At 37.6% G+C, this 22,144-nt stretch overlaps 1 non-coding gene across 1 annotated transcript; it reads right to left on the reverse strand.

Annotated features, from left to right (window-relative positions):
- Positions 1–19,970: 19,970 nt before the first annotated feature.
- Positions 19,971–20,042, reverse strand: Trnaq-cug (transfer RNA glutamine (anticodon CUG)). The gene has a single exon. It is a non-coding gene; the product is annotated as a tRNA-Gln (tRNA).
- Positions 20,043–22,144: the final 2,102 nt, after the last annotated feature.

Consider the following 22,144-nt stretch of genomic DNA (forward strand, 5'->3'; position numbering starts at 1 on the left):
TGAGACGCGATTTTTCAAACTGTTACATACAATTGTTCCTAAGTACCAAAAAGACTGTGTACAGCATCTTATTTATGACACTTTGCCTCGGACCGATTTTGTCACGGTTCATTTTTGGTAACATAATCTTTCGAATATGGCATTTGTAAACCAGATGATATCAGCATTTTCGAGTTGAAAGCAATTCCATAATTATATTGATTAAAACTACTTACAGCAATAAATGCTGGAAGAACATAACTTCCATATACCATACGACTCAGTTCGTCGAGATCAGCAAATGCTTGTGTGACAAATAATTTCACTCAATTTTCTCTGAGATGGCTAAACCGTTTTCTACAAAGTCAGATTCATATGAAAAGTAGTATAGAAGATTTCCATCCCAAAAAAGCTTCAAAGTTGGACTCAAAACTATTGCAGTTCATTCGTCATATTAATTTATGGCTATACGAATTCGTTTAGGTTATGCTGGTTCCTGAATACCGGCTCTTGAAGTACCGTGAATAACCGTAAACTCTAAAGTGGAATTTACTTCGACATCTCATGGAATGGTAATTTGAAGGGGAAAAAGCTAACTTTTACCCCCAAATTTATGCTAGGTGCACATAACCATTTTCTTAAGTTTTCGTTTCGTCTTCGACTCATCAGTGCGTCAGCAGATTATGCTGACGCAAACCCCCGGATCAACATAATCCGCTAAGCAGACGTAAAGTTAATGCTATTTGCAACACACTTTTTTATTACACAAGAAGTGTAACGTCTAAACTGACGTCTCGAACGAAACAAGTATAATCTGCTGACGCACTGATGAGTCGAAGACGAAACGTAAACTTAAGATCTAATGGAATGTTCAATCGATTGTCACACGTTTAAATTGATTTGCAGTTTCGACATTACACGGTAATGTCAGAATGACTGAATTCTCAAACTGCTTCCTAAAACTACGGTCATTAAAATAATGTCATGAGAACTAAAACACCGAAGAATATTCATGCAAAAAACACATGCGGATTGATAAAAAAGGTATCATCTCACTGCTAAGTAGATTAATACAGTATAGTGAAGTAAAATTTCGCATAATTTTTTGGGTACCCAGTGATGGTTCTAAATAGCAACATACAGAATTTTGATTTCGATTATTTCACTTCGGATTTGATAGTGTTTCAGTGAAAGAAACTGTCAAAATGCTGTACGGGATTAATTTATGGCATTCAGAAGGGCTAAATCGTGCAATGTAACTAATCAAATTATCCTAGATTTGCACTACACTGATGGTTTTAATTTCCGATTTGCAAAGAAGCAATCTTTATATTTCTTTAGATAACATTTGTACCCTTTAGAAGGGCTGATTTTGCATGATGTTCCCCATTGTTGTCCATTTTTTGTCGTATTTTGCTTCAATGCAAACGACCAGCAGCAGGATGATGCAATGGAAAAAAAAAGGAAACTGGCTCTGCGATCTTAGCTTTTGAGGTTTTGTACCACGCCAAAGGCCTGCTTTCATTGCCGACTGCTCCTCCGGACGACCGAAGTCCAAATGAGAGCACGACCTGAGCGTTTCACGCTTTATACTTGATTTGTTCTTACTGATGTTGATGGAAGAATCATCTCATCTTGACATCTAGTTCCATCTGAAGCACTAGAATAAATGAACGATTTTCAATCAAAGTTTACCTTTCGTACTCGTCCAGTAGATGGTCGGAACTGATATATGCCTGACTTCCTCGAAACCTTCGTCCGGGTGCGAAAAAGGCAAACAAGCGTTATGAATTTTCCTCATAATATCCAAAAGTTTTAAAAAACTTCGTTTTACAGTTATTTATGGTTGTACTGTTTTTCTTCAAAAAAAAAAACGACCATTAATCTTACACAGTAGTAACATGAGTGCAGAGTTTTGCTATGCCAATTCGAAAGCACCCTTCAAACGCTGCGTCAAATGCTGCGCTCCTGTTACTTCTATAAATCAAATTCATGTCAAATAGCGTTTTATTGGGTTAAAAATAGTGCATGAACATCAGCATCAACCAGCTGAAAGCAATATTAAGTTTTTTGTCGCTACAATCACTATTTGCTGTGGTATGCTTTTTTATTAATTTTGCATTGCGTATTGCTATTGCGAAGTGAAAACTGTTAAATTAACATTATCAATGTGATTACGATCCGGTATTTTTCCCAATTCCGGTAGTAAGGCCTGTTAAAGGAGCTTTCCTGAAAGTTACAAATTGACAATTTTTTCCAATTTGACCACCCCCTTGCATATAAATTGACAAAAATCATTGATTTTCATGCTCTTTTGATATTCCTTATCACCCATCACTAAACTTCCCAAAGATACAAAATCGGCTTTTTTTCCACAATTTTAAAAGTCTCATTGACACGCGTTATCCTTAGTTGAAAATTCCTGTAGGATTACTGTTGTCACTAATTTTCACACCGCTCATTGGGATCAACGATTCTAGACGTAAATCATTTGGCACACATGCCTGATCTTGTTCATATGTGATTTTCTTCCACAATGCTCAAAACTGGGGGGGGGGGGGCGGGGGGGGGGGGGGGTTATTTGTATACTTGAACCTGAAATGTATAGACCAAAACGGAGTTGTTTGTTTGCCATTCGCAACGAGATCGAAATTCATTTGATGCAAACATTACATTAAGGCAGGGCTAGTTGATGAAACGGTAACCTAAGTCGTCTTTCCGTTAAAATCATTTTCGTATTTTGCTGCTGCTTAAATGATTCAAAAAACAAAAAAAAGTTAGTTACAAAGAGACATATAATTTTGTTGACTTTCCTAATAAAAATAAGGAACGATACCCAGAAATCACGAATAATTGATAGCACAGCTATGTCTAGGAATAACCCTTCTCTGTACCAGCGTGAAACTAGAACATTTTGACATAAAACAAAGCTGCAATACCGTTCAATAAGCTCAATATCACTGTTTGACGCACTGTTTCGGAGTGTGGATTCGATTGCTGCGTTTCTAGTTGGGAAACAGCACCGATTTTGTTCAGCGCTCTGTCAAACTCTCTGGTAAAAATTAATGCGTTGTGATGCTTATCAGAGTGGAGATTTAGCTTGCTAGAAACTATCCTAGTAGAATTTGAAAGGAAATTCGGTAACCTGGTAATTGAAGAGAACGAAAACCATTTCTGCCGTAATAATCCTCTCAAGCCCTCTCAATCTTACGACTTAAAGCCAATTAAAAAATTTTAAGTTATCATGCAGAGCAAATTCGCATGAAAGCCAGTTCATCATTTTTAAGCAGTTTTTTCGATAAAATTGAGAGATTCACCTTTTTCTTCCAACAAGCTACACTGAAAACCTGGTCGAAAGCCTGTCTCGAACATGACTGCACCGTTTAGTAATTGATTGAAACCTTTCCAATAATTGAAGTACATACTTTAATTATTTTAGGAATTCTCACACTTCCTTCCGTATGGGACAGTTAAAAAGAACTCGGCTATCAAGTTAACGGTGTCATCCGTTTCACTTTGATGGCTGAATCCAAGTAGTCATTGGCTTTTTCCGGACATTTTGTCGCTACCAGTTCAACACTGAACCAAACAGAAACAACGGTTTCCATTGGTATCCGCCCCAACCTTCAATCAATCAAGACCCCCCCTGAGACACACACGTCCGATAGCGAAAGTGCAATGCGTTGAAGCGCTCCATAGCAATCCTGGCGAACAGCGGCGAGCTAGATTGGATCCGTTCCGATATGCAACGCAAAGTGCAACTTTCTGTTCAATTAACGAACGGCACCGCGCATCTAGGCCAGCTCGGAAAACCAAGGCGCGACGTTTTACAATTGTCTCATTTCGCCCGCCAGTCAAGTGAAGCTGTGGTGTGTCGGTGAGTTGCGCCATGTTACATCTCGGTAGATACAATTTCCCTATTGGCAAGTGACTTATCCGAGGCGATACTTTTTTTTGCTGTTCGCCATTCATGGACTGTCGCCACACCGCGCAGCGACGCCGTAGACAGCCGCTTTTAATAAAGTTTCTCCGAGACACTGTGCGCTGGGGAGTCAATTTGTGGTGACGGCGGCCACACGCCACTGCGGGATCACGTCTATGAGCAATTTCGATTGTATCGGGTTTTAAGGTTAAGGGTTCCTGACAACGACAGCCGAAGAATTTTTGAACTAAAAATACGTTCCATGAAGGCGCCTGCCAACCGTTGCGAAACCCTTATGAAGTTCTTAGCTCAGTTGTTAGGCATATCTTCTGGACAGGTCGCTTCTACATACTTCGAAAGCACACGAATTAATGGGTGTGAGTGCTGGGGTTCAGATTGCGCGGCGGCGGCGGCGTCGTCGTCAGCGTGAAACAACTGCATCGCGCTATCTGGCCGCGCAAAGTGACAGGACAAAACGAATCAATTTTCTGCTGAGCGAACCTTGGCAGATAGCGTTGTAATCGCAAGCTCGTTAGCTCGTCAGGCAGATTACCGGCGTGAATGCCCCGTTTACACTTCTGCTGGCTGCCAGCATGCTGGTGTCAGTGTACTGCCCTCTTAGGAAAAAAACGTTCAACGGTGGTCCTTCGTTGGTCTAATACTTTGGATCATTGGACCACAGTTGAACGTTTTTTCCTAAGAGGACAGTACACTGACACCAGCACGCTGGCAGCCAGCAGAAGTGTAAACGGGGCAGAAACAACACCGTCAAGCGGTGGCAAAGCCTACTATGGTTGTTTCCTAATAGTAAGGCATGAAAAGTACGTAAAGCTGTTACTAAAATCACGGCTTTACAGCAAGCTAGCAGTGCTGGACTTCGGTAATCATTTATTAAAATGCAAAAAAATCTGGGGATGATTGAGGGATTTTTGTATACAATGAACAGAATTATAGTAACAATTTTAGTACACGGATCGGATTTCCAAATAATAGGGTAACGGCTCCCTATTTCATCTGAGCTCCTATTTCTATCTCATCCCTTCACCTCATTACTTTGAACCAGAATAATATCTGACAACGTACCTGAACCAAACCGTGAAATGTTTTAAAATGATTATTTAAGCTCTTGTCACACTTTCCCATTGGAAAAAATTGTTTTAAATTCTTCGGTGATCGTTTTGTTTTTCATTTAAAACAAACCCACTTTCAATTTAGGACACATTTTCGTCTCAAGATTCACAGTTCGTCATGTTTCTGAATATCTACTAATCGATCCGTCTTAAAACGTGATCACTATTTCGCACAATTACACTACCATTGAATGCTGGATGCCTTCATAATTTGTACTTGCCACTTGTTTAATTATCGATTAAAAACTTCAAAAAGTACCCGACAAGCAATGAAAGTCTTCAAAAATATAAGATGAAAGAGATCTGCAGGACAAAGATGGCTAAAAAATTCGAAGTATTTTCCGAGTCCTATCAAAAATAGCTCGGAAAAATGAGTGTTTTTGTAATCTTTTACAATTATTACACACTGAAGCGGATTCTTCAGTTAATTGAAAAATTGATCTTGTTCTGTGGAAAACTTAGAAAACTTTACCAAACTAACATCATTCTGTTTATAAATTGAACTGGCATCATTGCAAAATAATTTGTATATCATTTAGTACTTCCAAATCGTCAAAATACAACGACCTCGGTTATATGAAATTCATTGATTTTCCATGAAAAGCGTGAAAAGATTTTCCAAAAATGTGTCTGAATGTAATTCTTGCAGCCAGCATAAGGTTTACAAGGTTCGCATTATTTTTCCAAATAATTGTGAACGATCACAAAAACACTCAATTTTCAAAGCTAATTTAGATAGGACTCAGAAAATCCTCCAAATTTTTTAGTCATCTTTGTCTTGCAGATAGATAAAAGTTTTTCAAAGGTCTGTATGTTTTTGGTTTCGGGAAAGTTTTCAAAATTTCCATCGAAATTAACCTAAAACCATCCGCGCGCATGGTACTTAGACGACGGCCGGCGTAGTGAGGGTGAAGCGAGTGAGGCGATCGCCTCGTGCGCCAACATCCAGGGGGCGCCAAAATATTACGATAAGATTTTGTTGCACGATGAGTTATTAACAAATTAATTTCTCTCGAATTTTCCTGCGCAAACTATTTGCGATAGATGAAGTTTAAGATAAGTATTCTGCCCTTACTCGCATATCAGTCCCATATCGATTTTCGCCAATTTTGAGTTAGCTTGAGGAATGAAATCTATCCTCAATTTACTCTCGGAAATTGCAACAAAAGTAAAATGTGAAAAAAAATATCAACTCATGTCTGTCATATATGCAAACTACCAGCATATCAGTCCCATTCAGTGCAAATTTCAATAATTTCATTTGATGCAATATTGGAATAGCAAAGGTATATTACAGATATTTAATGTAATGATACCGTGATTGAGCATTAGGTAGCACAATAAATTAAAATCTTCGGAAATTCGACCGAACCATATTCGATCGAAAAACCAATACGCCGTTATTCAGAATAAGGGCGTAAATCTCTGCAGCCATTCAGAGTACATAACCGCCTTTCGGCGACGACCGTAACAATTATCTTTCATGACTGTACTCTGTTGGATGGTCGTGCTTCTGCTGGTGTATACTGTCGTGAAATGAGACAGTCTCATTCATTTGGTGGATACTGTACTATATTCCAAGCAAAAATCTATGTGATTCTATGTGGGGTACAATCGACACTTCAGCAGAGAATCTGTGGTAAGCTTTAAAGTTCGAATTATTCACAGTCGAATCTAGTGATCGCATGTCGAACTCAAAACGAAGACCTTTGCATTTCAAATACTGTTTACTTCTTATGGGCACCCGGCCATTCTGGTATTACTGGAAATGAATGGGCTGATGGCGATGCTTGCAAACTTGCGTTCAGACAAAAATATTCTTACTAGATTTGAACATGAAAATTTCAAAAAACCTACTGCATTTTTAAGCGTCATTTCAGTAAAATGATCAGAGTGATCTTGAATTGATGGACATTGTATCGTTTCTCACCCCACCTGTTATCAGAGGGATTCATTGTTCTTCCGGGAGCAATGTTGCACATAATCTTCGTGTAACCAATTTTATTTATCCATTTTCGGTGCGATTTTCTCGAATTAGGTTTTGACGATGATCGCTGCATGAATATTCGTTAAACGTTCGCGGTAAGTCATTCGGGGGTATGTTCAATGCGAATAACAATTGCAAGGAATAGATTTTCATGCGAGCAATGTGCGCACCCGAATATACGAACAAGTCCGAATATCAGATCGACTATCGAACAAAGACGAAGGGAAGCGAACGATGATCATTGGCGTTCGTTGCATTTTTGATATTCGAGCAACATTACTCTGGAACGAATGAATCCTTTCTGTATTGCCTCTAAATGGTTTTTTGAGGTGCCTAGTTTACTCAGCTACTTCTGGGTTGTTTTGGCTAAGTTTTATAATTTTGAGTTGCATTTTCAGATTCTTTGTGAAATTCTGCTACAAACATTAATTTTCATTTTTAAAACCATTCCCGTGGAACGGAACAGTAACCGTTTATACATTTCAAAAATCAATTACGGCTCGGCAAAGCAAAATTTCTAAATTCTAAGAATACTTAGTTGTGATAAATTTAATTGCGAAAATTTAGGTATTTTTAGTTTTTCGAAAATCGATCAAGTTTTTAAATAATTGATCAAAAAAGCGCGACGCCCGCATTCCGCTGCATTTCACCTTATAGAGCATTTTTGCAATTCGATTTTCTAAAAACAAAAAATTCCAATGGTTTGAGTGTACTCTACAGTGCCCATTTCAAAAGGTTAGATTGGATGAAAAGGACATCTTTTGTGATTGGTTTGCTCACCCAAACGATTCCACTTCGACCAAAAATTCAAGTTTAATAAAATGTGTAAATTCCCGTAATTTTATTTACTAGAACCAATATCGCCCATTTTGATGTAGGACTACGTCTTTGTTTTCTATATAGTAGTGCGAAAAAATACGGAAAATAAAACCATGCAAACAGTTGTTGTGACGCAACGATTTGAGTAGATCGAACTATATATTTGAGATTATGGGTGGTCGAAACTTCAATTAATAACGAACAATGTATAGTTTTCCCTGTTTCTCAAGCTGTTATTTCACTACGGCTCTGGCCTTAAGCAGAAATATGAAAAAATCGTGGTGATTTTAGTGGCTTAACCAGGTTTTTAAGGTAACGTCCTTACAAATGAGATGAAATAGGAGTCCTTACCCTATGTGAACGAAATGTAAAGTGTCATGGTTCTATTTTTATCAAGGGCTTAGTTGAAAGATGACAAGGCTGGAAGGGAGTTACAAATAAATTTCTTTAGAAGAGTATGACTAGAAAAGCACTATTTGTTTTGTTACCATATTCGTACAATTTGAAAATGCAACGTTTGGCTCTTCGAAATATTATGGTTGCTTTCCAAAAAGTATATGTTCTTGCCCTTTGATCTGCCACCCTACTTCATATAAGCAGTAAAGTTTATGTATATAAAGAACAAAATGTTAAGTAACTCAGGCGCGTACTCAGAGAAAAAGACCGGAGTTAAATCGGACACTCTGTAGAAATTGATAAAAACATCCATTATTGGATTTCAACCCAAGTCATCTCTACCTCGTCACCTTCGAGCGCGTTTACAAAGTCAAACCCTGAATCGAAATAATTACACGCTTATAAGATATTTAAGCTGTCCAGTTTAACCCCGTGTCCGGTCGCGCCCCTATCTCCCCTAATAATTTCTTGATTTTCGGGGGTGGTTTGAACCCCCAAAACCTCTCTCTGTATACGCGCCTGGCAGAGTACATGACTTTGAATCGTCGACAAGAATATGTGATTTCGTATTATTAGTTTGGTAAGTTAAGTTCAAGAAATTTATTTTAACGGGAGACAAAAATGCATTATTTTTCTAGCTTTTGAGGGAAATAACGAAATATATATTTTTATGAATAAGTCCTTGGAAGAAACTATTTGCATCGGACCAACGGATTTTCAAAGAAATATTTCAAAACAAACTACTCTCAAAACTTTTCAGATCTGACAATTAGGAGCGTTACAGGATAACAAACAATGAGGTATTTTTACGAACCGCGTTAAAAAAAACACCCAAAAAAACAAGTAACTTTGGAAATCCGCATAACATCATCTCGAGATCTGGTGTAATTAAAAAAAAATTTAAAAAAAGCCGTCTTCGAACCCTCCGGAAATTCGCGTAGAAAAAAATCGCTAAACTTCTTTTGAAATCAGAAAATCGACTTTTTTGGAATAATTTAGAAATTTCATAAATCGAACACTTTTTTTATGTCGAATGTCTTAGAAATGAAAATGAAACGTCAAGATAATGTGTAATTTAAAAACAAATTAACAAGTAATTTCAAAAATCCGCGTAGACAAAAAATACTAAAAAGAATTTTTCTAATGCCGAATATCTTCTTTGAAAAAAAAGTTATTTACGAATAAAAGTGCAACAAACGGTCGGAAATCGAAAAACGACCGCAATTTGTTTTTTTTTCTTAGGGGAAATTTTTCTTTCTAGTTCCGACCATACCCAATTCGATACTGAATATAAAACTGGTTTGCTTTTCGTTCTCCGACGATTGGTTTCCAAGAAATACTCGAAGAAAACGGCCATGTTTAGCTGTGCTTGAGCGCCAGGCCTTTCAACTGTAGTCACATCTCTAAAGCAGCCCTTCCGCCAGCTGTTTCAGCACCAAACTAGTCTGTTGTCACATGCAGGATTAAATTGGAAAAACGATTTCCCCGGATAGGAGGTAGCTCAGGGTTCGAGTCCAGTCTATGCGATAGCTTTTACGCGGTTTTCATTTCATAGTTGTATTCGCATATCATTTTCCTTACTAGATACTGAGCAAATTCAAAACTAGCTCAAGGCGGCCAGTCTAAAGTCTAAGTTTTTGAAATTTCCCTTTTTAAGGTAAAATGCACGAATTAATCATCGAACATTTTTTTAGAAGGAGATATTTTTGATGATAATTTTGATTCAGATTTTGTGACGCGCTCTTAGCAACAAGGAAATATGAAGAAAATGTTGAATGCATGCATTTGAATCCACATTACATTACAATTTGTTGTCTGCATGTATTTACATTCACTACGTGTTGTCCCTATTCTTTCTGACGTTTTGTATTACCGCAAATCGGAAAGCAATGCGTTAAAAATTTATGATTCTGTGTTCATTTTCTAATGTGAAAAATACAGTACATTTGAGGGTAAACAGCAGTACGCAGTATTTGGATCGAAAATACAGTACACAGTTCGAAAAAATCTTGTGATTTTACATCTTATAAGATGTACATAAATGGAGCATCGTATTCATACAAATTTATATTCAAGAACATGTAAAATTGTGTGATTTGAAAATTACATGTCTTGAATTCCAATGAAATAAAAAGCAAAAGATCGATAGTAGCAGCGTGACTTGAACCGAGCAACATCGGTTACTCGACTTCACCGCAGAGCTTATATCTGTTCATTGAATAATTGATGAGTATAAATCCATACAGCGGCATTTGGTAGCCGAGTGCAAATTACACTCGGAGCATGTAAAATTCTGTGCGAGTGGAATATTGCGTCATTTGAAAAATTAAGTAGTTGTGAATTGTGTCGTTCGTAGAATTCTGTCACCTGTAAAATTAATTATTTTTTTCTGTGCAGTATAAAAATTAGGCTCACCTTCCGCGAAAATCCGAACCACTCCCACGTCAGGTTGACGAAATTGCAGAATGTAGCCAAATTAACGGCCTTCAACACGTTAGGGGAACATTTGTCGATAGCCAAACCAAAAGCCGGGGGTTGCCAAAAACATCGAAACAAGTGGCCATCTACGTTGCAAGCGAAACCTCCACCCTAGTATGATCGTGGATGCATTAAAAAACAGGACAATCGGTATTAACTAGCGATGTCATAAATTGAAATGTTCGATTTGCGTTTGAATGGACACATCAAAGTATGCATAACATGCGCGCCAACTGACTGGAAATCCGTGAGTCACTGCTGTGGCTTTTGAGGATGGCATCAGCTCACTCCAGCAAAACAATGCAAATTTCCCACGCAACGTCGACCTTCCGGTGATTAGATCTCTTAAACTTACTTAAGTATTGTGATCGAACAAAACTTAAGTATTGTGATCGAATTTTTGCCACAATAGTGGTGCATTTGTGGTGGCAACCACATTTTAATCTGTATTTTTCAGCAGAAAAATCTGTAACTCTGTATCAAATCACAAATCGGAAATCTGTATATGAAAACGATAAGAAATCGAAGCACAACGAAATGAAATAGTCTGTAGAACCCAAATTTAAAGACACCAAAGCTTTTCGTCATCTGTCTGAATTTTATGATGTTGTAGATGAAAAAGCGATGGAAGTGTTTTTTTTGCGTTTGAGCGTCCCGATATGATGAATTGATAAAAAACATTTAAACTCTCATCTGAAAAGGAAAACTTGTTCTGTTTATTTTCATATAATGTAACTCGTTTATTGGCTATCATGTAATTGGCAATCCTTCTTTTCTACCACCTTACATTATCTTTCCTCTTATCAGGAGAAATTTTTGATAAGCATACGTTTGTTTAATTGCAAGACAAAGTGAACAAAGAAAAATCTTTATTAGCAGATGGGACCATTTGTAGTGTTTACCATCCTTTATATTCTCTTTTATGTGAGCTTCATCCTCTTTTTGGAACAAATCCAAAATCAGGATAATGGATTTACTTCGATAAAAAAGTCATTATTCAATTTTTAATTCACGCTATCAGAAATCTGTATTTCTGTCCGAAAATCTGCAATCTGCATATACAGAATCTTGTTCACAAATTTATCTGTAAAATACAGATTAATCTGAATATATGGCAACCCTGGTGGCAACTCGAACAGAGGTAACTATACATTGATTATGTTTACAACGAAACGACTGCAAAGGCTGTTGAAACAAAATCGTTAAATTCTTCAAAATAAATGTAAAACCAAGATTTTTTTTAATATGCTGCTTCAGTTTTACACTGCATTTAAACATTCCGTAAAAAAATATTTTAGACGCTTAAAAGTAATCCAGACAGATAACCGGAATGTTCTTTCGGCAACAAAACTTATTATTATTATAATGAGCTAAAAAAAAAACGATTTGAAACATTGAAGATTATTTCAATATTAATTTCAATGGACAATTTCCAACCTTTCTCTAGTTATTGGTTAGTTCTGAAAAAATCGCACTTTTCACCAGGTTACCAAAAAACAACTTCGAGCATTTCAAATTTTCAAAGCAACCTCAGTTTGACAATTGTTATTGATTATCTAACCTACTGAAATTCGATTAATGGAAGTGAAAAAATTTGTTAATTGAATTAATAGAATTAATAAAGGGTGATTTTTTAAGAGCTTGAGAACTTTTTTAAACAATAAAACGCATAAAATTTGCAAAATCTCATCGGTTCTTTATTTTAAACGTTAGATTGGTACATGACATTTACTTTTTGAAGATAATTTCATTTAAATGTTGACCGCGGCTGCGTCTTAGGTGGTCCATTCGGAAAATCCGCTTTTTTATCGACAAATTTTGTTCAGCGATGAGGCTCATTTCTGGTTGAATGGCTACGTAAATAAGCAAAATTGCCGCATTTGGAGTGAAGAGCAACCAGAAGCCGTTCAAGAACTGCCCATGCATCCCGAAAAATGCACTGTTTGGTGTGGTTTGTACGCTGGTGGAATCATTGGACCGTATTTTTTCAAAGATGCTGTTGGACGCAACGTTACAGTGAATGGCGATCGCTATCGTTCGATGCTAACAAACTTTTTGTTGCCAAAAATGGAAGAACTGAACTTGGTAGACATGTGGTTTCAACAAGATGGCGCTACATGCCACACAGCTCGCGATTCTATGGCCATTTTGAGGGAAAACTTCGGAGAACAATTCATCTCAAGAAATGGACCGGTAAGTTGGCCACCAAGATCATGCGATTTGACGCCTTTAGACTATTTTTTGTGGGGCTACGTCAAGTCTAAAGTCTACAGAAATAAGCCAGTAACTATTCCAGCTTTGGAAGACAACATTTCCGAAGAAATTCGGGCTATTCCGGCCGAAATGCTCGAAAAAGTTGCCCAAAATTGGACTTTCCGAATGGACCACCTAAGACGCAGCCGCGGTCAACATTTAAATGAAATTATCTTCAAAAAGTAAATGTCATGTACCAATCTAACGTTTAAAATAAAGAACCGATGAGATTTTGCAAATTTTATGCGTTTTATTGTTTAAAAAAGTTCTCAAGCTCTTAAAAAATCACCCTTTAGTTATTTCTTAGGTTTACCAAAAGATTTTCTCCAGAAGATTTCATAGGTTTACCAAATAATTTTCTCCAGAAGATTTCTTAGGTTTACCAAAAGATTTTCTCCAGAAGATCACCGAACGGCTTCTTCAAATCTAAGTCTGTATTGTCCAGCAGGAACGACTGCTGAGCAGAAAGGTGTGTAGCTATGATAAATGGAATCCCAAAATTCGGTACCAAAATAGAACAGAAAATAGATTTCCGATAGTTCCGTAGTAATCGTAGGAGAAAGTAAACAATTGAAAATGGTCAGTTGCAGATTGAACCATTCGGTAATGTTTGCGTTCAATGGACGCCACATCCCACACTGGAAATTCCGAACGTCGTCACCATCAGCCTACTGCGATACCGGCGACTACTCGTACGCTAAAAACTATTTGTCATAATTTTATTATCAATTTAACCTTCGTTTATTCGTTCTCATGCACTAACTAGAGATGGGCAATTCGCTCCTGAGCTGTTCCAGTGAATCGAATCATTGAAGTGAGCTGACAGCTCACAGCTCTTTTCAAAAGAACCGCAGCTCACCAGCTCACTCATTTGCTACCCAGTTCACTGCATTATGACGAAGGGAACACGCTACGAGCTGATCGGATCTTCGGCTCTTTAAGAGATTCAATTTAGTCGACATCAATTAAAGATAAGTTAATTCGCATTGCATTCATTGCATCATTGCAAATCAATGATTCAATTTCGATCATGCATATGAAAGAAAACCGGTGCATAAGAAAAACGGCGCACAAAATGAACCCTAAGTTTAAACCAAAAGAGCTGATGAGCTGATACATCGAATCGATTCACTTTGGTGAGCTGATCGGTTCGGAGCTGTTCACCAAAATGAGCTGTTTTGCACACCTCTAGCACTAACTGGTTGGTTGGTTGGTTGGTTGGCTGTCGAGCTGTTTCTACGATGTCAAGGCGTGTTTCGTCATGTGTCGGTTGTCATCCTCCAATCAGTCTCACAGTTGATTCGGCAGTACACGGTTCTCGTGAGTGCCGTCGTGTCGTCTCGTCACTCAAAACTAGCGTCATCACTACGTAGAGTCACAGCTTAGTGAGGAAGATTATCAAACACAGAGTGTTTTCTATCAAATGAAATTACTACATCACAAAACGGTATGCTTAAGGTATACGAAAATTGCGTTTTTGATCAATTATTCAAAAACTAGACCGATTTTCGAAAAACCAAAAACACTTAAGTTTTCGAAATCAAATTTATCATAACTAAGTATTCTTTGAATTTTGAAATTTTGCTTTGCCGAGCCGTAATTGGTTTTTGAAATGTGTAAACGGTTACTGTTTCGTTCCACGGGGATGATTTTAGAACTGAAAAGTAGTGTTTGTAGCAGAATTTCACAAACAATCTGAAAATGCAACTCATAATTATAAAATTTTAGCTAAAACAACCGAAATTTGAAAAAGTTTACATAAACTTTTCCTTTTTTTTTTTATTGCTTGCGCGCTGCTGTTTCGTATTGAGGTGGTGTGAGAAATGCACGGTGGGCACGGTAGCATTATATCGTGAGCAAAAATTACATATAAAATTATGACGCGAATTTATGCAGCATTGCGTTTTGTGTTGAAATAAAAACGAGTTGAATACAATAAAATGGGTATTGTAAGAAATTGTTTATTTTCTAAGTAACTGTCATTTATAATGCTAATAATGTCCAATTCTGTTGAGTTCAATGCATTGACGTTGCTGAAGCAATAAAGCCTGGCTGTGTGATATCGTATAACAGGTATTATTTTAGATTGTAGCAATTTTTATAGCAAAACTATAGCTTCATCATTGACAAGCTACTGAATGAAATACAAACCAAGTATTATCGTGATACAAAAACAATGTGATAAACATTGAAAAATAACAGGTTAGCAAGTTGGTCAATACATATACATATAGCCTCATGTTAGTCATTCATAATTACTCATGATAGCTCTAGTGTAAGAGTAATCACTAACAATAACGATTGAATCAGCATATATTCAAAGTGTGAAGATTCAAAAATCCATTACATCCAGTCTTTTTTACAAGCCAACATAACGAGAGGTAAGCCCACTGCGCTCAATCATTGAAAAAAGTTCTTGTTTCTATGTGTCCGTTTTTCTTGGGATGCTTTGTGCGACGGTTCGTTCAACCGAAGCGGATAAAATTTTGCGCGCATTTTATGACGCTACATTTCACCTTAACACTCCTAATACCAAGCCTCAAAAAAAGTTGGAACGGTAACTTTGAGCTATCATAGCTCAGTTGTTACTTGACCAATTTCGATAAATGTTACACCCTCGAATTTCGGTAAGTTTGTAGATTATTTTAATTATGTTATTATAGACGATCGATTAGGAAAAACTAATGAAAATCTGATTTTTCCTGTTCCAATTTTTTTTTTCAAGCTCAAAGTGTGCCCTATCTGCATTCATGCGGCACCTGCATCGCGTGTAGGATATTGAGAAATTCAACTTTACCGAGTCATAACTTTGTTGTTAGTCAACCGATCTTCAAAATTTGTTCATCATTGGAAAGGTACTACTTCCAGAAATAAAATGCACTGAAAAAAACTAAAAATAGTGTTGTCTACCCAAAGTTATAATGAACACTGTAGATAGATGACCTCAGAAAAGGTGAGACTTTTAGCAATGATCGTAAATATCTCGAAATTCAAAGCGATGACCTATATATTTTTACACATCATTCGATTCCTAGTGATACGAGCTACAATTTTCGCCCAATTACCATTCTTGCACTTTCATTTTTTTCACATGTTTGCATATAACTCAAAAATAAAGCGATGACATGTACATTTTTCTACTCCAAAATATTGGAATCATTACCAGAAACAATGTATTGATGAACAAAATTATATATCCGTTCAAAGAATCTCAAGAAATTTGGTACAAATTCAGAGAATTTTTCTTATTGGGAAAATTTTGCCAAACCAAATCAAATCAAAACTTTTAAATTATATGATATATATTTTTTCATTATTTTAGTAGGATGTTTATTATGAACAAAATTTATATAAAAAAACTGAAACTTGGATTTCATTGACAGACTTAAAAATTCTGGTAAATATACCTAAACTCTAAAAATAGTTATTTTTTTGTATTGCACAGAAGATCTAAACAATTTTTATGCACAACCCAAACGCATTTGATAACTACTAAAACTCTGATTTTGTTTTAGGTTTTCCGTAGATTCTCAAAAAAATAGGTAGAAGATAATTATATGTGTTTTGTGATAATACAAAAAATTTAAATAATTTCAATGGCTTTATACAATAAGGAATAGAACGTAAAAATGTAAGAATTTTATAAACTTACCCATGACAAAAAGAAACCTGTTTTAATCCACCTAGTGGTGTAATGATGCCTTTCTCATATAAATCATACTATCATATATAATACTGTGGTATTCTTCAGAATAATTTTCTTCGATTCTTAAAAGAATAATCGAAAACAGTTTGTTTGACCGTCTACTGTATAAAATTTTTAACACACTTTACCCTATATTTCCGGATCTGGAAGTCCAGCTCAAAATTCAGGATTCACGTATAGGACCACAGGACTTTTCATTTGAACTATAGTTTGTGAAAATTGGTCGCGCCATCTATGAAAAAAGCTAGAAAACATATTTTCATTTTTTCGCACACTTTACCCCATAACTCCGGAACCGGAAGTCGGATCCAAAAAATATTCATGAATTTTGTATGGGACCATTAGACCTTCGATTTGAATCTAAGTTTGTGAAAATCGGTTCAGCCATCTCCGTGAAAAGTTAGTGCAATAAACGTTACATACTCACATATGCACATACACACACACTCATACACACACAGACATTCTGCGTACTCGGCAAACTGAGTCGAATGCAAAATGACACTCGGCCCTCCGGGCCTCGGTGCAAAAGTCGGTTTTCACAGTGATTGCATAACCTTTCTATATGAGAAAGGCAAAAATTTAATCATTGCTGGTTTATCCTTGTAGACATGAGCCTTAACATGGCCCACAAGAAATAGTTCCAAGGCGTTAAATCACATGATCTAGGCGGCCAATTGACGGGCCCAAAACGTGAGATAAACTGGTCACCATAGGCGGCTAAAGCAAAATTGGTTGTTGTTTAGCGTGCCGTGTGGGAAGTGGCACCGTCTTGGTGAAACCACATGTCAGGTATGTCAAATCTTCCATTTTAAATGTAAAAAAAAAACGTCAATCATCACATGGTAGCGCTCTCCATTCACACTAACGTTCGGTTGAGCTTCGTCCTTCAACACATTTTTTCGATGAAAAAGTGAATCTTCCGCCAACTTTGCCAGCATCCATTCACCAAATGTTAGACGTTGTAAGTCGATTTATGATTAAATTATAGACCAAACTGAACAGGTTTTACAATGACACAAGACATGATTTACGTGTGATCTGTCAAAAACAGTGTTGCCAAAAAGATACCAGTAAAAACATCACCCTTCATAATATCTAAAGTTCGAAAGTTGAACTGAATCAAAAAGAACTAATTTTGTCTAAGTATGGAAAGTCATTAAATTCCGTACAGACTTCTTGGCGATTAGTTTTGACACTTTTTTTAAAACTTTTTCGAACTGTTAAATGGTTTCGGCTGCCGAGACATGTTTCCTAAGATGTCCAAAATTCCTCAATTGGTCGAAATTGTGGGCAATTTGGTAGATTCATGTCTTTTGGGACGTAAGTGACATTTTTGGTAGTATACCATTCTTCCGTTGATTTCGAGTAGTGGCAAGAAGCAAGATTTGGCCACAGGACAACAGGATCCTTGTGGCTTCGAATCATGGGTAGAAGTCGTTTTTGTAAACATTCCATGATGCATATTTCGCTGTTCATTGAAGCAGTGGTGATGAAGGGTTTCGAAATCTTACCGCAGCTACAAATTGCTTGCCGTACCAGAGCTTTCTTACCCAATTTTGCGACTTCAATCGATGTCTCGGACTGGTTTAACATTTGCCCTTCTCGCACCATATAATATTGTGGTCCCGTTCATGATTATGCAGTTCAAATTTTCAGCAAGAATCGTATTGTACAGCTTTCGAACCCTCGGCCTAGTCGATGCTTCTTCGTTCGGACTACGTTTTGATTGTTTCTGCTTCTTTTAGGTTCGAAGATTCAAACGTACTTTGGCACGAAGAACATTTCACTTCGAAGTGCCCACTTTGTTGGTCACATCCCAAACTGAAATCTCCTTTTTTTGCTCGAACGCTTCAGTATACGTTTATCCAGCTGAGGGTTAGCAGGACCTTTTTTCTCGACTCGTTTTCGGTTTATCCTCAAAGGTGTTATCCTCACCGAACTTCCTGATTGCATTTCGCAAGGCTTTTTCACTTACTCCTTCCATTTTTGCTATCTTTCTCAGTGACAGTCCGCGTTCTGTGCACCATTTGTACACAATTGTTCGACGGTGTTCTACTGAAAGTCCACGCATTTCGAAACAAACTAATGAAAACGAATAAACAACTGCACAAGTGGTTAGAGAAGAGTGTAAACAACAGGACGCGGCAATAAAAATTGACAGGTTCTTAACCATTGCGAAATGGCAGCGGTTTTTGGTTGCGTTCACACTTTCTGGGACAGTCTTTATACATTGATATATCATTAACAAGGTTCCGAGTTTACGTCCGGATATTGAATGACTTAAGTTTTAAATACAAAAGATGGAATAATTTCTATCTTTCTCTCGTCTCTGTCACTGTCGTGTACAATTCCGTCATGAAACATTCAAAACCAGATGCAAAATTATTTCGATTTGTTAGATTAGTCGACAAGTCAGCAACCTTTCGTTGACTTATTATCTAGCGTCATTACAAAATGATTTCTTTGTAGAATCACACATTTATATTAATTATTCAAACATGCCAACAGGGGATATGAAACAGTTTTTATAACTGTCTTTCCCACTCTCGAACGTTTGTGTCTTGATTCCAAACGCTGGGAATCCGCCTAACTGGACTAGAACATCGTTAACCGCTCGGTAGTTGATAACTGGAGCTAGATAAAGTGACAATGCACACAAATTACAAGCTCCGAACCATTTGCTCTAAGCCCATCCAGCACTAATTATGCCGACAGACGGACGTGTTCTGCTCCGTGACGGGGAGGCGATGGACGTCGGACGTTATTAAAGACCAGTGATATGCGGAAATTTTGCCTCAACCGTACCAAAACATAGGCAAATGAATACCTCGGTCAGGTAAAATCGTGCCGAGGGGGAGTGAAATGGAAACCGAACCGAAGGAACTACACAACTCCGAAACGAAGGTGGTGAAGTCGAAAGAAATAATTAAATATATAACAATAATAATGAGCAAATGCGTGCCCGTGCCAATAGGAGGGGGAGGAGGGAGGGAAGGGGTCAGGAAGCGATCGCGTAGCAAAACGTGATGTGGAAATATGGCCGAGAAAACAAAAATAAATCCATTAAATTGTTCAGGAGGGCATGGCTTTGAATTGAATATCAATGAGAACAGCAGCACCGAGGCAGGCAGGCAGGCAGCAACAAACAAAACGCTCTCATGATTTGTATTTTTTTTTGTTGTATATTCAGTTTTGTGGTTTTTAGTCACCGAGCTAGAAGCTTTTTTCTTTATCTCTAGCCCAGGTTAGACTGCTTTGTTAACGTTTGAAAAAAGTAAAAGAAAAACGAATCTTTCAAGGTTCCACCGAGATTTGAACTCGGATCGTTGGATTCAGAGTCCAAAGTGCTAACCATTACACCATGGAACCGGTTACAGCCCTGACCCCAGTCACAGCATACAGCCCTGATATTTCAAACCAGGACGCCTAGTTAGCCACAGCAGCAGCAACAGCGGAAATCCATCGAAAAGAAGAATCGTTCCGCGGTGGAGAAAAAAAAACTAGAAGCATCGTCAGCGCAAAACGATAACCACAACGCGGAACAGACTTCACACTGCTGCACCGTGGCTTGGCCACTCGTTTTATTTTTTAGTTGCTACTCATTCATTTGCTATCTATATGAAGCTATGTGCTCCTCGAGGTCGAAGTCACATAAAACTATGCTAAGCCGCGCCAATATCGTCTTGGCTTGGTGTTTTTTTTTTGTCTTCTGCTGCTGTTCACTTCACCGACCTTCCCTCCGGAGTATTCAATCCCAAACCCTGCCAGTACAGTCTTAAACCAGTCTAAACACCATCGGCGAGGATCATCAAAGTTTGTTGCCATACGTCTTCTTCCCTACCGATGCCGATGGGTTTGTACTTTAGTTATTAAATGTCCTCTTTTTTTCACGGATATTCCAACCGCAGTTTGATGAACTTTCAAGCTAATGGACACCCAATCACTTTGTCTGAGCTAGCCGGAGCCTGATGATGGTTAGGATGGAGCGAAAAAAAAGATGCTACTGCGGGGGCGACTAGGATTTGCTGCTAGACCGACACGATGCTCTGCGAAGCAGATTACTTACACATCCGACGAAGACGGAACGATGATCAATCTTCTTGCCGTGCAGAAACCGTGAAAAGATAGCAGAATGTAAACCATCAGGCGCTGTGGTTTCCTGCTCCACGTTTGATTTTAGGAGATTTCAATTCGAATCCCCGTGTTAAATCTAAAAAGCCAAAGTTAAAACCAAAAACTGTGCCTCCTGGTTTGTCAAATTCACAAACCAATCCAGGAACTAGCACAAGCAAAGACAATAATCCAGTGAGCTCCGTTTCACAGACACCATCAGGATTACTGAAGTTTTCGGAAATTGTAGAATGGATATTCGCAGCATTCAATATTTCTGAATCTCTAAAGACCATCATAACGGCATTCCTTCCAATAGCTAGAACTTTTTTGAAACAGTTATCTGCTCAATAGCCAGTTCTCTCAGGGTTTGTATCATTTGATGGATAATTTATCATGCGCCGCAAATGATTCAATCACTGTCCTGCAGTGGAATTGTCGAAGCATTATGCCAAAACTTGATTCATTTAAAGTTTTGTTGCATAGTCAAAAATGTGATGTATTTGCTTTGTGCGAAACATGGCTTACATCAAACATAGCCTTAAATTTTAATGACTTTAACATTATACGTCTCGATAGAGACTCTCCGTATGGTGGAGTGCTTTAAGAAAAGCTATTCGTTTTATAGATTAAACATTCCTTCGACTTCTAGTATAGAAGTTGTTGATTGTCAAATAAACATTAAAGGAAAGGACATTTGCATTGCTTCGGTTTATATTCCTCCAAGAGCTAAACTTGGACAACGACAGCTTAAAGAAATAGTCGAAGCCCTTCCTGCTCCACGATTGATTCTGGGAGATTTCAATTCGCACGGAATGATGTGGGGTTCCGTTTCAAATGATAACAGATCATCTTTAATATATAATATTTGCGACAATTTTATCATGACGGTATTAAATATGAGTAGCATGAGGCGGATCCCAAGACCTCCTGCACGTCCAAGTGCATTAGATTTATCTCTTTGCTCGACTTCAATTCGACTAGATTGCACCTGGAAAGTATTTCCTGATTTACACGGTAGCGATTATTTACCAATCATCATCTCAATTAGCAGTAACAAAGGCAAAAAATATTGACTGGATTAAATACCAAAGTAATATTTCAAGTGTCTTAACTTCAATCCCCCCACTTGAAGAATATGACTTCCTCGTATGTTCGATTCTGGAGGCCGCTGAACAAGCACAAACCAAACGATTTCTTGGTCCATCGTCTAACAGAAGGCTTCCAAAGCCTTGGTGGGACAGAGAGTGCTCAGATGCTAAACACGTGAAACAAAATGCTTTCAAGACGTTTTTAAAACGAGGAGGAGGAACTCCTCAGAATTTTGAAAAATGTTTGACTTTAGAAACCAAGTATAAGAG

Source organism: Malaya genurostris, chromosome 3, assembly GCF_030247185.1.
Source record: "Malaya genurostris strain Urasoe2022 chromosome 3, Malgen_1.1, whole genome shotgun sequence".
Classification (NCBI taxonomy): Eukaryota; Metazoa; Arthropoda; class Insecta; order Diptera; family Culicidae; genus Malaya; species Malaya genurostris.